This window comes from Leptopilina heterotoma, unplaced genomic scaffold (genome assembly GCF_015476425.1).
Source record: "Leptopilina heterotoma isolate Lh14 unplaced genomic scaffold, ASM1547642v1 Lhet_64, whole genome shotgun sequence".
Lineage (NCBI taxonomy): Eukaryota > Metazoa > Arthropoda > Insecta > Hymenoptera > Figitidae > Leptopilina > Leptopilina heterotoma.
This window is the reverse complement of record NW_025111150.1, coordinates 1,278,339-1,291,291: the sequence shown is the minus strand read 5'-3', so window position 1 is coordinate 1,291,291 and position 12,953 is coordinate 1,278,339.

The following is a 12,953-nucleotide window of genomic DNA, read 5'->3' as shown; positions in this document are numbered from 1 at the left end:
TATGAAAATAATTGAATTATTGAAAAGAACTTTCTTGTTTATAAAAATAATTAAATTCTTACGCAGGATTTATTAAATTTTAAAAATAATTGAATCATTACAAAGAATTTATTCAATTTTTTGAAAATAATTGGATTTTTTGAAGGAATTTTATTATTTATGAATATAATTGAATTAGTGGAAGGAATTTTATTATTACAAAAAATAATGGAATTATTCTGAAGAACTTTATTTTTTTGAAAATAATTGAATTCTTGAACAGGATTTATTAAAATTTTGAAAATAATTGAATTATTACAAAGAATTTATTCAATTTTTTGAAAATAATTTGATTTTTTTAAGGAATTTTATTGTTTATGAATATAATTGAATTTATGCGAAAAATTTTTATTCAATTTTTTTTAAAGAGTTGAATTTTTGTGAAGAATATCATTATTTTTAAAAATAATTGAATTCTTACACAGGATTTATTAAGAATTTTGGAAATAATTGAATTATTATACAAAGAATTTATCCAATTTTTTGAAAATAATTTGATTTTTTGAAGGAATTTTATTGTTTATGAATATAATTGAATTTATGCGAAAAATGTTTATTCAATTTTTTTAAACAGTTGAATTCTTGGGAAGAATATAATTATTTTTAAAAATAATTTAATTCTTACACAGGATTTATTAAAATTTTGAAAATAATTGAATTATTGGGAGGAACTTTATTATTTATAAAAATATTTGGATTCTTAAAAAGAATTTATTTAAATTTTTGAAAATAATTGGATTTTTGAGAGATATTTTATTCAAATTTTATTAAAAATAATAATTGAATTCTTGCAAAGAATTTTTATGAAATTTTGGAATATATTTTGATTTTTCCTTGGAAATTTTTTAAAAATTGTATTGAAATTTGAAAACAATATAATTTCTGGGCTTCTTTCTGAATTTTTTTTTTTTTAATTGTATTGAAAACAATTGAATTCCTGAATTGAATTTTATTATTTACGAAAATAATGAATAATAACAATTTATTAGTTTAATTATAAATTTTTTTAACATTGTGAATCTGAAATTATTTTTTAATTACAGTTGATATTTTAAAAAAATTTGTTATTTGCATAATAATAATAATTATAAATTAATTTTTTTACATCTATTAATCGTAAAAAAACTTCAAATCGAAAGAAGTAATAAAAACATTATCATCAAATTTGAATCTTCAAAACTTTGATGAACTTGAATTTTTCCTTTTTTGTTTAACAAAAATATAATTAAAGTCAAAATTCATAATTCCAAGAAAAAAATACTAAATATACCTTTTAAAATTTCTTATCGACATGAATTAAAAAAAAATTATTAAATTCAAAATTTTTTCTTCATTAATTTATAAAATGTAAATTAAACTTTTTGACTAATGTAATAAAACTAATGAGACATTATATAAAACCATAAAATGACGTTGTAACGTTCTACACATTTTTTTTCAATGCAAATTATCTCACGAAAGCGTCCAGCGGAAACGTTATGCGCGCATATTTATGTCAATACAGGTCAACTTTAAATTGCAAATTTACATGGGGTTCTGTTGTGAGTTTCAAAAGTCCGGCTTCTTTGATCAGTTCGCTCGACATTTTTCGCCCGAGTTTGTACACTTTAAAGCAAAACTTTGTGTCGAGTTTCAAGTATAATTTACATATTTTAAAAAGAGAGAAAATGTTTCCCCTCGAAAAAAAGAGGAAAAAAAATATATTTTAAAATATAAAAAATTTTTGAACTCCCAAAGATAAAAAACTGTGAATAAAAGATAAAAAAACAGAAAAAACTTTAGACGAAAAAAATTCTTACGAAAGGAAGAAATTTTTCTTTTGTAAAATCAACAAATATGCGACACTTTAAAGTGTGCGTGAATTAAAAACCTTAATATCATGTTTTTACGAAAATATGAAAAATATTTTTCGGTAAATATACAAACTATATATGAGAAATGTATGATACATTGATAATATTTAAATATTTCATTTAAATATCGTTTAAATTGTTTCGTTTAGTAAAATATTTCCCATATCGAGAAAAAAAACGAATTATAATAAACGAAATTTGCTTTTCATGAGTAAAATTATTTTTCATCTCTTATTCTGATTCGCTCAATTTGTTGGCTCTCGGAAAAATTATCCTCTCTATGTACAGAGTTTTCTAGCGGAAATATAACGAATTTTAAATACCATTTCACGTCCAGATTTTTCTTTTTTTTAAAAAATCATTCTGTTTCTGACAGTTCTTGCGTATTATTATTTCTTTTTTTCGACCAATTCGCTACTGACAGTAAATTTTCTTTCACTATTTTGACAGTTTTAAATAATATTTTTTTTCCAACTCTTGTCAATTAAAAATTCTTCTCATAAAAAAAAGAAATTTTTTTCAATACTCACATATAATAGTTTTGTTTCTCACTCACCTGAAACAAAGAGAAAAAAAATATTTAATAAATATAAACTTGTAGTAAATATATATAGGTGTACTGTATATATATATAAGAAAGTTGTGTATTTGATTTATAATAAGAAATAAAGTTATACTCGATAAAAGCGTGTACTTTAATTGTAATTCAATATTTGCCGGTCAGTTGGAGCTATATACTGAAAATATAGTGTAAATAGTGAATTTTCTTTCTTTTTTTTTATATTCCTCCACTACCCTTTTCTTCCAATCGATCGAACCATATACCCTACTTCGTTATAACTTCATCGCATGGAACATTTGTCGAATACGTGCGTCGATTTACGATTCAAGTCTCGACTGTGAGCTTTCAACGAATATCGATTGTTCTACCTTCCTACAATAAGATACTGAACTTCTCATTCGTTTCTCGTTTCATAACAAAGAAAGCTAACTAAAAATTAAACCCTAATTAACCGTGAGTCACGAATTGTTCTCAATTTCGCAAAATTTCACCGCTGAAAACGCCAAATATAACCAATAATTACTTGGCATCATTAAAATTCATCATTAAAATTCATCATTAAAATTGTACAATTATTTATACAATTGGAATTTTAATAAAAATTAATAAATATAAAATAAATAATAATAATATTGTTCACAAACTCATTCTTTTATTTTGGGAAAAAAACATTAAATATTCCCGTATCTTAATATTTTTCTAGAAAAATTTTCAATTTTCATAAGGAAATAATTTACATCATTTCTATTTTTTAATTTCGATTGTTCTAATAAAATAGAAAGTTTTTCAAAAATAAAAGAAAAAAATGTTTATAAATTCTATTTGGCATTTACAAATTTTAATTGAAAATGAAATTGAAAATTTTTAAATTTTTAGAAAATAAAGAAAAAAAATTTAAAAAAAAAAAAAAATGTTCTGTTCTTCGACTCGGAGTGATCTATTTTTTCATTTTATAAGAATATTGTTACTATAACTTCTTCAAAATTATTTTCCCATTCAATTATTATTTAAAATTTTAACAAAAATTGTTTAAATCAATTTCTATTAGAAAATTCTATGAGAATTCAGTTATTTAAATACAAAAGTAAATTATATAATACAAACTAAAATTCTTTGGGGAAATGTAGTTGACATTGTATAAAAAATAAAAAAATTCTTATAAAGAATTATATCAAAATTTTTGAAAATAAAGAATATTCTTTCAAGAAATTTAATTAAAAATGTATTGAAAACAATTATTAAATTCTAATAATAAACAAATTATGTCAATTTTTTAAAATAATAGAATTTTTCGAAGGATTTTAATAAAAATTTTCAAGAATATTCTATTATTTATGAAAATAATTGAATCCCTCTGTAAAGATTTTATTATTTATGAAAATAATTGAATAATTGCAACTAAATTTATAACACATTTTTTAAATAATTGAATTCTTCTGAGAAATTTTATTCAAATTGTAGATTTTAAAAATATTTGAATTTCAGCAAATAATTTTATTTTTGTGAAAAATAATTGAATTATTGCAAAATAAATTTTCAAAAATTTTTGAAAATAATTATATTTTTAGATGAATTTATTCGAAATTGTTCTAAAAATAATCGAAATGTGAAATTTTTATTATTTATGAAAATAATTAAATGTTTGTGTACAATTTTATTAAATTGTTTTTAAATAATATTGAATTCTTTTGGGTAATTTTATTAAAATAGTAAATATTGAAAATCATTGAAGTGAGAAAAATTTTTGAAAATAATTGAATTTTGAAGAAGAATTTTATTATTTATTTAAAGATAATTGGGATTTTGACGAGATTTATTTTTTTTTTAATTTTGAACATAATTGAATTTTGTGACAAGAATTCCATTACTTTTGAAAGTAATTGAATTCCTGCTATCATTTTTAATTTCTTCAAAATTTAATTTTTTTAGTGTTTTTAACTAAAATTCTTCTATAAATCCATTATTTTTAATAATTTATTAAATATATATTGGTAAATTTAACTAATTTTAGATTTTGAATTAATAAAATTTTTCAAAAATTTAAGTTTCTTTAAAATTTCTAATTAAATTCATTTAAAATTTCAAATTGAAACCGTTTGAAGTTCACTTATTTAATATGAAAATTATAAACGTAACTCTTTTAAAATTGAATGAATTTTGAAATATTTAAGTAAAATTATTTATTAAATAATTTACTTATTTTATGATAGTTGTTCAAGATTTAAGTTATTTAAAAAGAAATTATTTTCAGTAATTGAAAAAATTGAAGGTTTTTTATTATTATTTCTGGTGATTTCGTAGTTTATGAGGGAAACAGAAAGAGAAAATAATTTAGAATTTTCTTATGAATTTTAAAAATTAAATTTTTTTCAATACTTTTAGTTTTAATTAAAATCCCTGACTTTTCCATGAATGCCCTGTGTCAGAATATTTGATATTATAGTTATAATAATACTCAAACTATATTCCAATTCATATTTTATTTTTATGAAAATGAATTTGAATTAAAAATTTTTACATTCTATTATTTTTAAAATTGCTAATTTAATCTAAAAAAAAGAGTAAAATGTTGGCTTAAAAGCAAAGAAATTTATTTTTTGCACGATTTTTCTCGTAAATAGAACTAATGATTTTTCATAAATTATTTTCAATAGTAGAAATTGGTTACAGAAAGAAAAAAATTCGGCAATGATAGTGGGGATTAGGATAAATAGCTGACACTCAATTTCGAGAGTTTAAGCGTCACTGTAGTAGATTCTGAGAATTAACTGCTCCAGAATCTTGCCACTTTTTCTAACTCCATTTGGTGCTTGAGATTCTAAGCTTTAATCAATCAAGGAGAGGAGGTCATTCGTTTAGTCAATTATAGATCGTTAATCGATCACGACTTGTGGCTATCGAAATGAAACGTTGCTCTCTGAATTTGAATTACCAATTTTCTACTAATGAGAAATAGCGAACACTTTACTGTAATTCAATAGTAATTAATCGTCTATTTAAAATTACATTAATTTTAAATTTAAATATATTTCAATTTTTTCCCAATTGGTAATAATCAAAGAAATGGAAATTTTTAATCAAAAATAGTATTTAAGAGAATTAATTTAATTCTAATTATTATATCAGGTAGAAAAAATCTTAAAATTTTTCTTATCTCCTTTTTCTGAAAAGGAGATTGAAAAATTAGAATTACTAATTATTGTTAGTTTAATTTTTTTTCAATGGAAATAAATTTGTAAACATTTTTCGCGCGATTTACAGCCTTGTAATTGTTTCTGGAAGATAATATAATTTGCAAAATTATACACAACAAATATTCTTCAATAATCTACTATATATACAGAATTTGCAAAAATTAAAAAAATTATATTCCCAGAATTACGCAAAATAAAAAGTCTTCTAAAAATTTCAAAGTAAAAATTATTCAACGATCGATGTAAACGTTTTAAGTACGTTTTACATTCTAGACACACGCAAGTATTAATGTGTGCATTTATTCTGCAAAATGGTGCAATCTTCAAAATAAAAAAGAAAAAGAAAAAATAGAGCACCGTAAAATAACTTAACTACTTAAAAATTGATTTCGCTCGTTCCTCTCCTTTTTTTCTGGATAATTCTACAAACTTTGAAAAGAAAAAAAAATCTAAAATTACGATAATAAAATTGAAAATAAAATTGAAAATAAAATTGAAAATAAAATTAAAAATAAAATTAAAAATAAAATAATAATTGGAAATAACAGAAATATTATTATTGTTATTATTATAGTAAATAGTATTATTATTAATATTATTGTTATCATTATTATGATTATAATTACTAACTTTGGATTCGAATTCAACGTTAAAATTTACTTTAGAAACAGGTTTTTTTTAATCGGGTCGAAAACCTTGTATTCCTGGGTCATAACGCTAAAAAATATTATCGCGATAATAATTATAATTTTATTTATAATAATGATAATAATTATGATGACAATGATGACAATAGTTATGATGATAATAATTATTACGATAAAAAGTATTGTTATGATAATAATTATTATGACAATAATTATTACGATAAAAACTATTATGATAATAATTTAAATGATAATAATTTTTATTGTCCGATAAAAATTATTATTACGAGGCAAAATATCAAGATAATAATTATCATTATAATTACATTAGCAACATAGCAAAAAAAGTGTCTGTAAATATTCTCAAAATGTTGTTCATACGAAAAATTTATACGTGTCCAGCATAATTCATTCTCATTTATAATTCAGGAAAGACTTTTCATTTCAAGAGCGCGTTTTCCATGCATTAGAAGCATGTGGCCACTTAAGGGCCGACGTAGGTCTACATTTGCTGTTGGCCCCCCAAGATTAAATTAGCGCGAGTTAACTCAGGGGACTACTCGTGCTTCCATTCTTCACGGAATTCAATTATTCTTCTACGTGATACGTGCGACACACAAGCCATACTAAATAAACAGAGAAAGCACTCGGATTTAATTACAATTTTTCAAAAAATATTTTTTTCCCCTTCTTTTTTCAAACAAGTGTCGAATTAAATTTTCTTCTTTAGATATTAATTTAAAGAAATAGTTTAAAAAAATAAGGAAAAACTCCCGGAGGATTATCAGATAATAAGAAAACTCAATATGATAACTGGTAATTATTTAAAATAATACCTTCTAATTGGTGATGAGAAATTAAAAATTATTATTTTTGCTTTCTGTAATTTAGAAAATTTCTCAAATGGAATTTCTCTGAAATAATATTTCGGAGAAATCAAAATTCGGTTAAAAAAGAATTCTTTCAAATATTTTTCATTTAAAAATTCGTTTCAACGACATTCTGTTCAATAAAAATTCTACCAAATGAAAATTTGGATAAATTAAAATTCGACGTAATGGAAATTCTGCCAAATAAAATTTCTATTATGAAAAAATTTTGTTTTATAGAAATTCGTTTGAATGCAATTTATATTTAATAAAAATTCGTAGAAAGAAATTTCGATTAAAGACAACTTCTAATATATAAAATTATTTCTTTCAAAAATAATAAAAAAAATGTTTTATGGAATAATAAGGCTCCCAAATAGATACAAATAAAATATAAATAAATATAAAGATATACTATCAAAAATTTACATTTTTCTTAAAAATAGTCAATTTTTGTCAAAATTGCTCAAATTCCAAGAAAAATTCTCAACTTTCATCAAGTTTACATAAATTTCTTCATTTTTTTCTCCTCACATTCTTCTTGAAAAATATTTAACTTTAAATAATGATCAATTTTCTAAATATTGAATTTTCATCAAATTTGATCAATTTTCTTCAATAATTAACATTAACTTTCCAAAATACTCAACTTTCATCAAATTTACTCAATATTCATTAAAAATTTATATTTTTGCTTAAAAGTAATTATTTTTTTTATGAAGTAATAACTAGATTTTTCTTTTTTAAGAATTCACACTCTGCTTTAAAAATATTTAACTTTCATCAATAATCATCAATTTTCTTCAAGAATTCACAACAACCTTCAAAAATATTGAATTTTCATCAAATTTGATCAATTTTCTTCAATAATTAACATTAACCTTCAATCATACTCAACTTTCATCAAATTTGATCAATTTTGAATATAAAATCTAATTACAGATTTTTTTATCCATTTCACTATTTCATTTTAAAAAATAATTTTTGTTTTTTATTTCTGAACCTGTAAATTTTGAAAATGAATAACAAATATTTATGTATTAACAGAATATTTTAATTTGCTTTAGAAATTTATATTCTTCTTCAAAAATACTCCATTTTTATCAAAAACTTATTCAATTTTCATCAAATTTACTCAATTTTCATTAAAAATTTATATTTTTGCTTAAAAGTAATTATTTTTTGATGAAAAAATAACTAGTTTTTTTTTTTAAGAAGTCACACTCTTTTTTAAAAATATTTAACTTTCATCAATAATGATCAATTTTCTTCAAAAATTAACATTAACCTTCAAAAATACTCAATTTTCATCAAATTTGATCAATTTTCTTCAAAGATTTTGCATTAACCTTGGAAATTGTCAACTTTTACAAAATTGGACCAATTTTTATCAAAAAACTAATTAAATATTTTCTATCAATTTTTTTATTTTCAAAAAATACTTAATAAAATAATATATATTATAATATATAAAAGTATGTTAAATTAAATTCTAATAAAGTGAAATTTATGTAATTTAGAAAATTGATCAAATGGAATTTCTCTTAAATAATATTTCGGATGAATCAAATTCGACTAAAAAAGAATTCTTTTAAATATTTTTTATTTAAAAATTCGTTTAAATAACACTCTGTTCAATAAAAATTCTACCAAATGAAAATTTGGATAAATTAAAATTCGACGTAATGGAAATTCTGCTAAATAAAATTTTTATTATGAAAAAATTTTGTTTTTTTAAAAATTGGTTTAAAATGAAAATTATAGTAAAGGAAAATTCGCAGAAAGAAGAAATTTCGGTTAAAGACAATTTCTAACATATAAAATTTTGTTTTTCGAAAATAATAAAAAAAATTGTTTTATGGAATTATAAGGCCCCCCAAATTGATTCAATTAAAATATAAATAAATATAAAGATAATAAATATACAAAAATTTATATATTTATACTGTAAACTTGACGCGCAGGCGCGTAGCGGCTGCGCGAACAGTTTTTTTCCCGCCAATTTTAAGGACCTCAATATTAATTATTGATTAAAATCTTTTAATTAAAATGAAACTGTTAATTAAAATGAAGGCAATATTCGTAAATGTAATTAATAATAATAATAATAATAATAACATTTTTCACATATTTGAGTATTGGAGAAAATATCATGATTGGATGAGTTTACAATCACGATTACAATTAAAGCAAGTATAATAATGTTCACGGCTTTTTGAAAATGGATTACATTTTTATGTGTAGTTTCTGATTTCCTTTGAAGATGAGTACAACTTTGATCTTCTCTCATAATAACGAGATAGAAGATGTAATCAAAAAATTGTAAATTGAATAGTCAATTTTTATGGTGTAAAAGCGAGCTAATATAGTCACGTGATTAGAATTATATTGCGACAGGGAAAAATTAATGGGGTCAATTTTTTTTTCCTTTTTTTTTCTTCTTTCCCCCCCCCAAGGTTTGATTGTCAAATCACAATATCCCCCCTTTTTGTTCCTGTCATAAACCATTTTATTCTCCATTCTCCAAGTATATTATCACACGTTATATTATTGAAAACTAAATTTCTCGAGTAATAATTTTCCTTTTATTATTGACAGTTCACTGATGGAAAAAGCTTTTTATATTCATCAAAAAAATACCCGAAAAACAATTTTTGAATCCCTTAACTTTTATTGAATGGATAAAAACAAATTTCTTCAAATATATAAATGTATGGATGCAATTAAAAATTGTTTTTGCCAATTTATATCACCGTTTTCAAATTGAAAATTCTGCAATTGATTCATATGTATACATGAAATTGAACTTTATTTTCATTTATATTTATGAAATTGAATTTTATTTTTATTTATAAATGAATAATTCTGTATCTTCTCTTTTTTTTATAGATCTTAATGGTATTGGAAATTGTTGTAAAAAACCAAAAATCCGAAATTTCGGTATAAAAAAAATCAGACAAAATCGGTGGGAACCTTTGAAAAGCTTTCAAAAAAAAAAAATCTGTTATATAACGTGTGTGTGTGTGTGTGAAGCAGGTTTCGAATAAAAGAGAGAAAATAGAGGCGGATATTGCGACATGAAATTAAATAAAACCATCATCCATGTTGCGTGTATATAGTGACAAAATTTACCCTTACTTTTCATATAGGAATTCTTTTTAAATAAAAAAAAAAATTGTTGACAACGTTAAAATGTTATTTTTCAATTTTATCACAAGTTTCAAATTACGAGAATTACACAAATTTTTTCAAATACAATTTGACCTTACATTTTTTTTGTAAATAAACAATGTTATCTGTATCTTTCGAAAAACAATTTACAATTGAAAAATATTCACTTTGTTCTGAAAGTTCGAATGAACAAAATTTTTTTTCTATTTAAATATTTTCAAAAATTACTAAATAAAATACTACATAGAATTTTTACAAAAAAATTAATAAAATGAAAAATCATACAAATGAAATATTTACTTCGATATAAGAATTTATTTAATTACAAAACAATATTTTTCTAATAAAATTCAAATTTAAACAATAGTATGAAAATAAAATTCGTTCATTTGAATTTTCGAAAAAGGGACAAATATTGAACAATCTAAAAGCTAAAAAATAAATTCTAAATTTATATTTTAAAAAAATTAAAACATAAAAAAGTCAAAGAATAAGTTATTATCATTTAGAAAAGTAATATAAAATATGAAAAGAAAAAACAACTTTCGAACCTTAAAATCAAAATTCTGTTTCAATAGTCGATCCTCACTTGACAATAAAAACTGCACTGACAAAAAAAAATCGCAGAATCTTTTTCAAAATTTTCGTACACTTCTTTACAAAAATTTACAAATTTCTATTTTTATTATTTGAATACTAAATGATTATACACTTTAAAACTTTCAAACACTCCCGAAAAAAAATTCTACTAGAAAAAACAAAAAAAAAAATAAAAATTTACAAGATTTGTTTCTTTACCAATATTGATCAGTTTTAAAAACACAATTTTCAACAAAAAATTTTAAAAGTAAAAAATTATATAATTTTTTTTAAAAATGACCAGAATTTCTTAAATTAAGACGTAGATTAATTAGCACGTTTAAACAGGATCAATTCTGAATTACGACTAATAGTGGAAATTATTTTCAAAGCATATTTCCAATAAGATATGTACATAGGTATACTGCAAGATTGAACCCCAATTCATTTGAGGTGACCGACCTTTGTTCGTATCTAAATGTAAACATGCCGCTTGAGATGTGCAGACAATTAACTAGATATACCTATATTGTCCCTTTGTTATGACCTTCTGACGCCCTCAAATTATAACATCAAAATAATTTTAGGGACGTATAATTACATTTCGAAAATTTGCACTTATATTACACGAAATATAATAAATTGCACAAATAAATTTATATGCAATATAAATTATAAATTTAATGAATTAAGAAATTATTTAATATTATTAAATTATTAAATTATTAAAATATTAAATTATTAAATTATTAAATATTAAATTATTAATAAATATAGTATAAAATTACATAATATACAATAATACAAAAAATATATCTATATTTATATAATACATATTCTAAAATACAGTAAACATTGAAATTGTTCTTGATAATGTTCTCATATTTCTCGACAGAATATCAAAATTTAGTTTCCTGTTCAAATTTTTATTGACATTTTTTTATTTTTTTTTATTTTTATTTTGTTGCCTAATTTTCACTATCGATGAACTATCGTGACTTTATAGCGCGAGCGTAAAGCGCGGCATTGTTCGTTCAATTTATTGGGAAAATGCACGAGGTATTTTCGTTTCTAGGTGTATTAGCTCGTTGCAGCACTTGTGCGTGTCCCATGAATAAACAATAGTAGATGCCAAGTTGGAAATTTCAAGTATATCACCAAATGAACAATTTACTTTGTTCATAAAGTGTTTGCCAATATTTAAAAGGCATTTATTTTCAGCTTTCATATATACTATTTAAAATAGTATCGACACTCCGGTGACAGATTCAACTCCCAGGATTATTAATTTTCTCCATTGTATTTGCATTATACAAAAAAAAAGAGAGAAAGAAAAAGAAATTAAATATCAATAGAATAAAAGGAATAAAAAGTAGAAAACTGTGTCTAAAAAACTGATACATATATAAAAATTATTAATATCAATTCTCGTCGCATTGTTTGAATTTAATTTGTTTGGAAATTTTATCAAAATTCTCACTGTGTGTTTATTATAAACAGAGAAAATAATAAATTAATTATAATATATTTATTGGTGGGAGATATTTGCTCAGTGAACATATTTAAATGTTGAGTAATAAAGATTAATCAAGGTAAAATGAATCAATTCAGAATAATTCTCTTTCTATTGAATAGCTTTGGAAAATTTGTCGGCCCAATTTCAAACACGTATGTGCAATCTGTTTAAATTATTTATCAGAAGCGCACGCATACGTAATTAAATATTGATCCGAACAAAAACATATGTACCACAAAAATTGACCAGTGTTTACTCTCACGTTGCATTTTATAGAAAGAGAGAGAGAGAGAGAGAGGGAAGTTTGGACTTCATCAGAGAAAAGGGACACAATTGCAATTATACACATTGCTAATTAATGTATATACATATCCTATATACATACATACCATGCCATGCATCGACAATTATTTTAAGTAGTTGTTTGATTGGTCAGCTACTTTTCAATTCAATTGGGAGCAAAAAAAAATGAATGCAATTTTTTATTATTATTTATTTTTCCTTTTATAGAAAAAGAAAAATT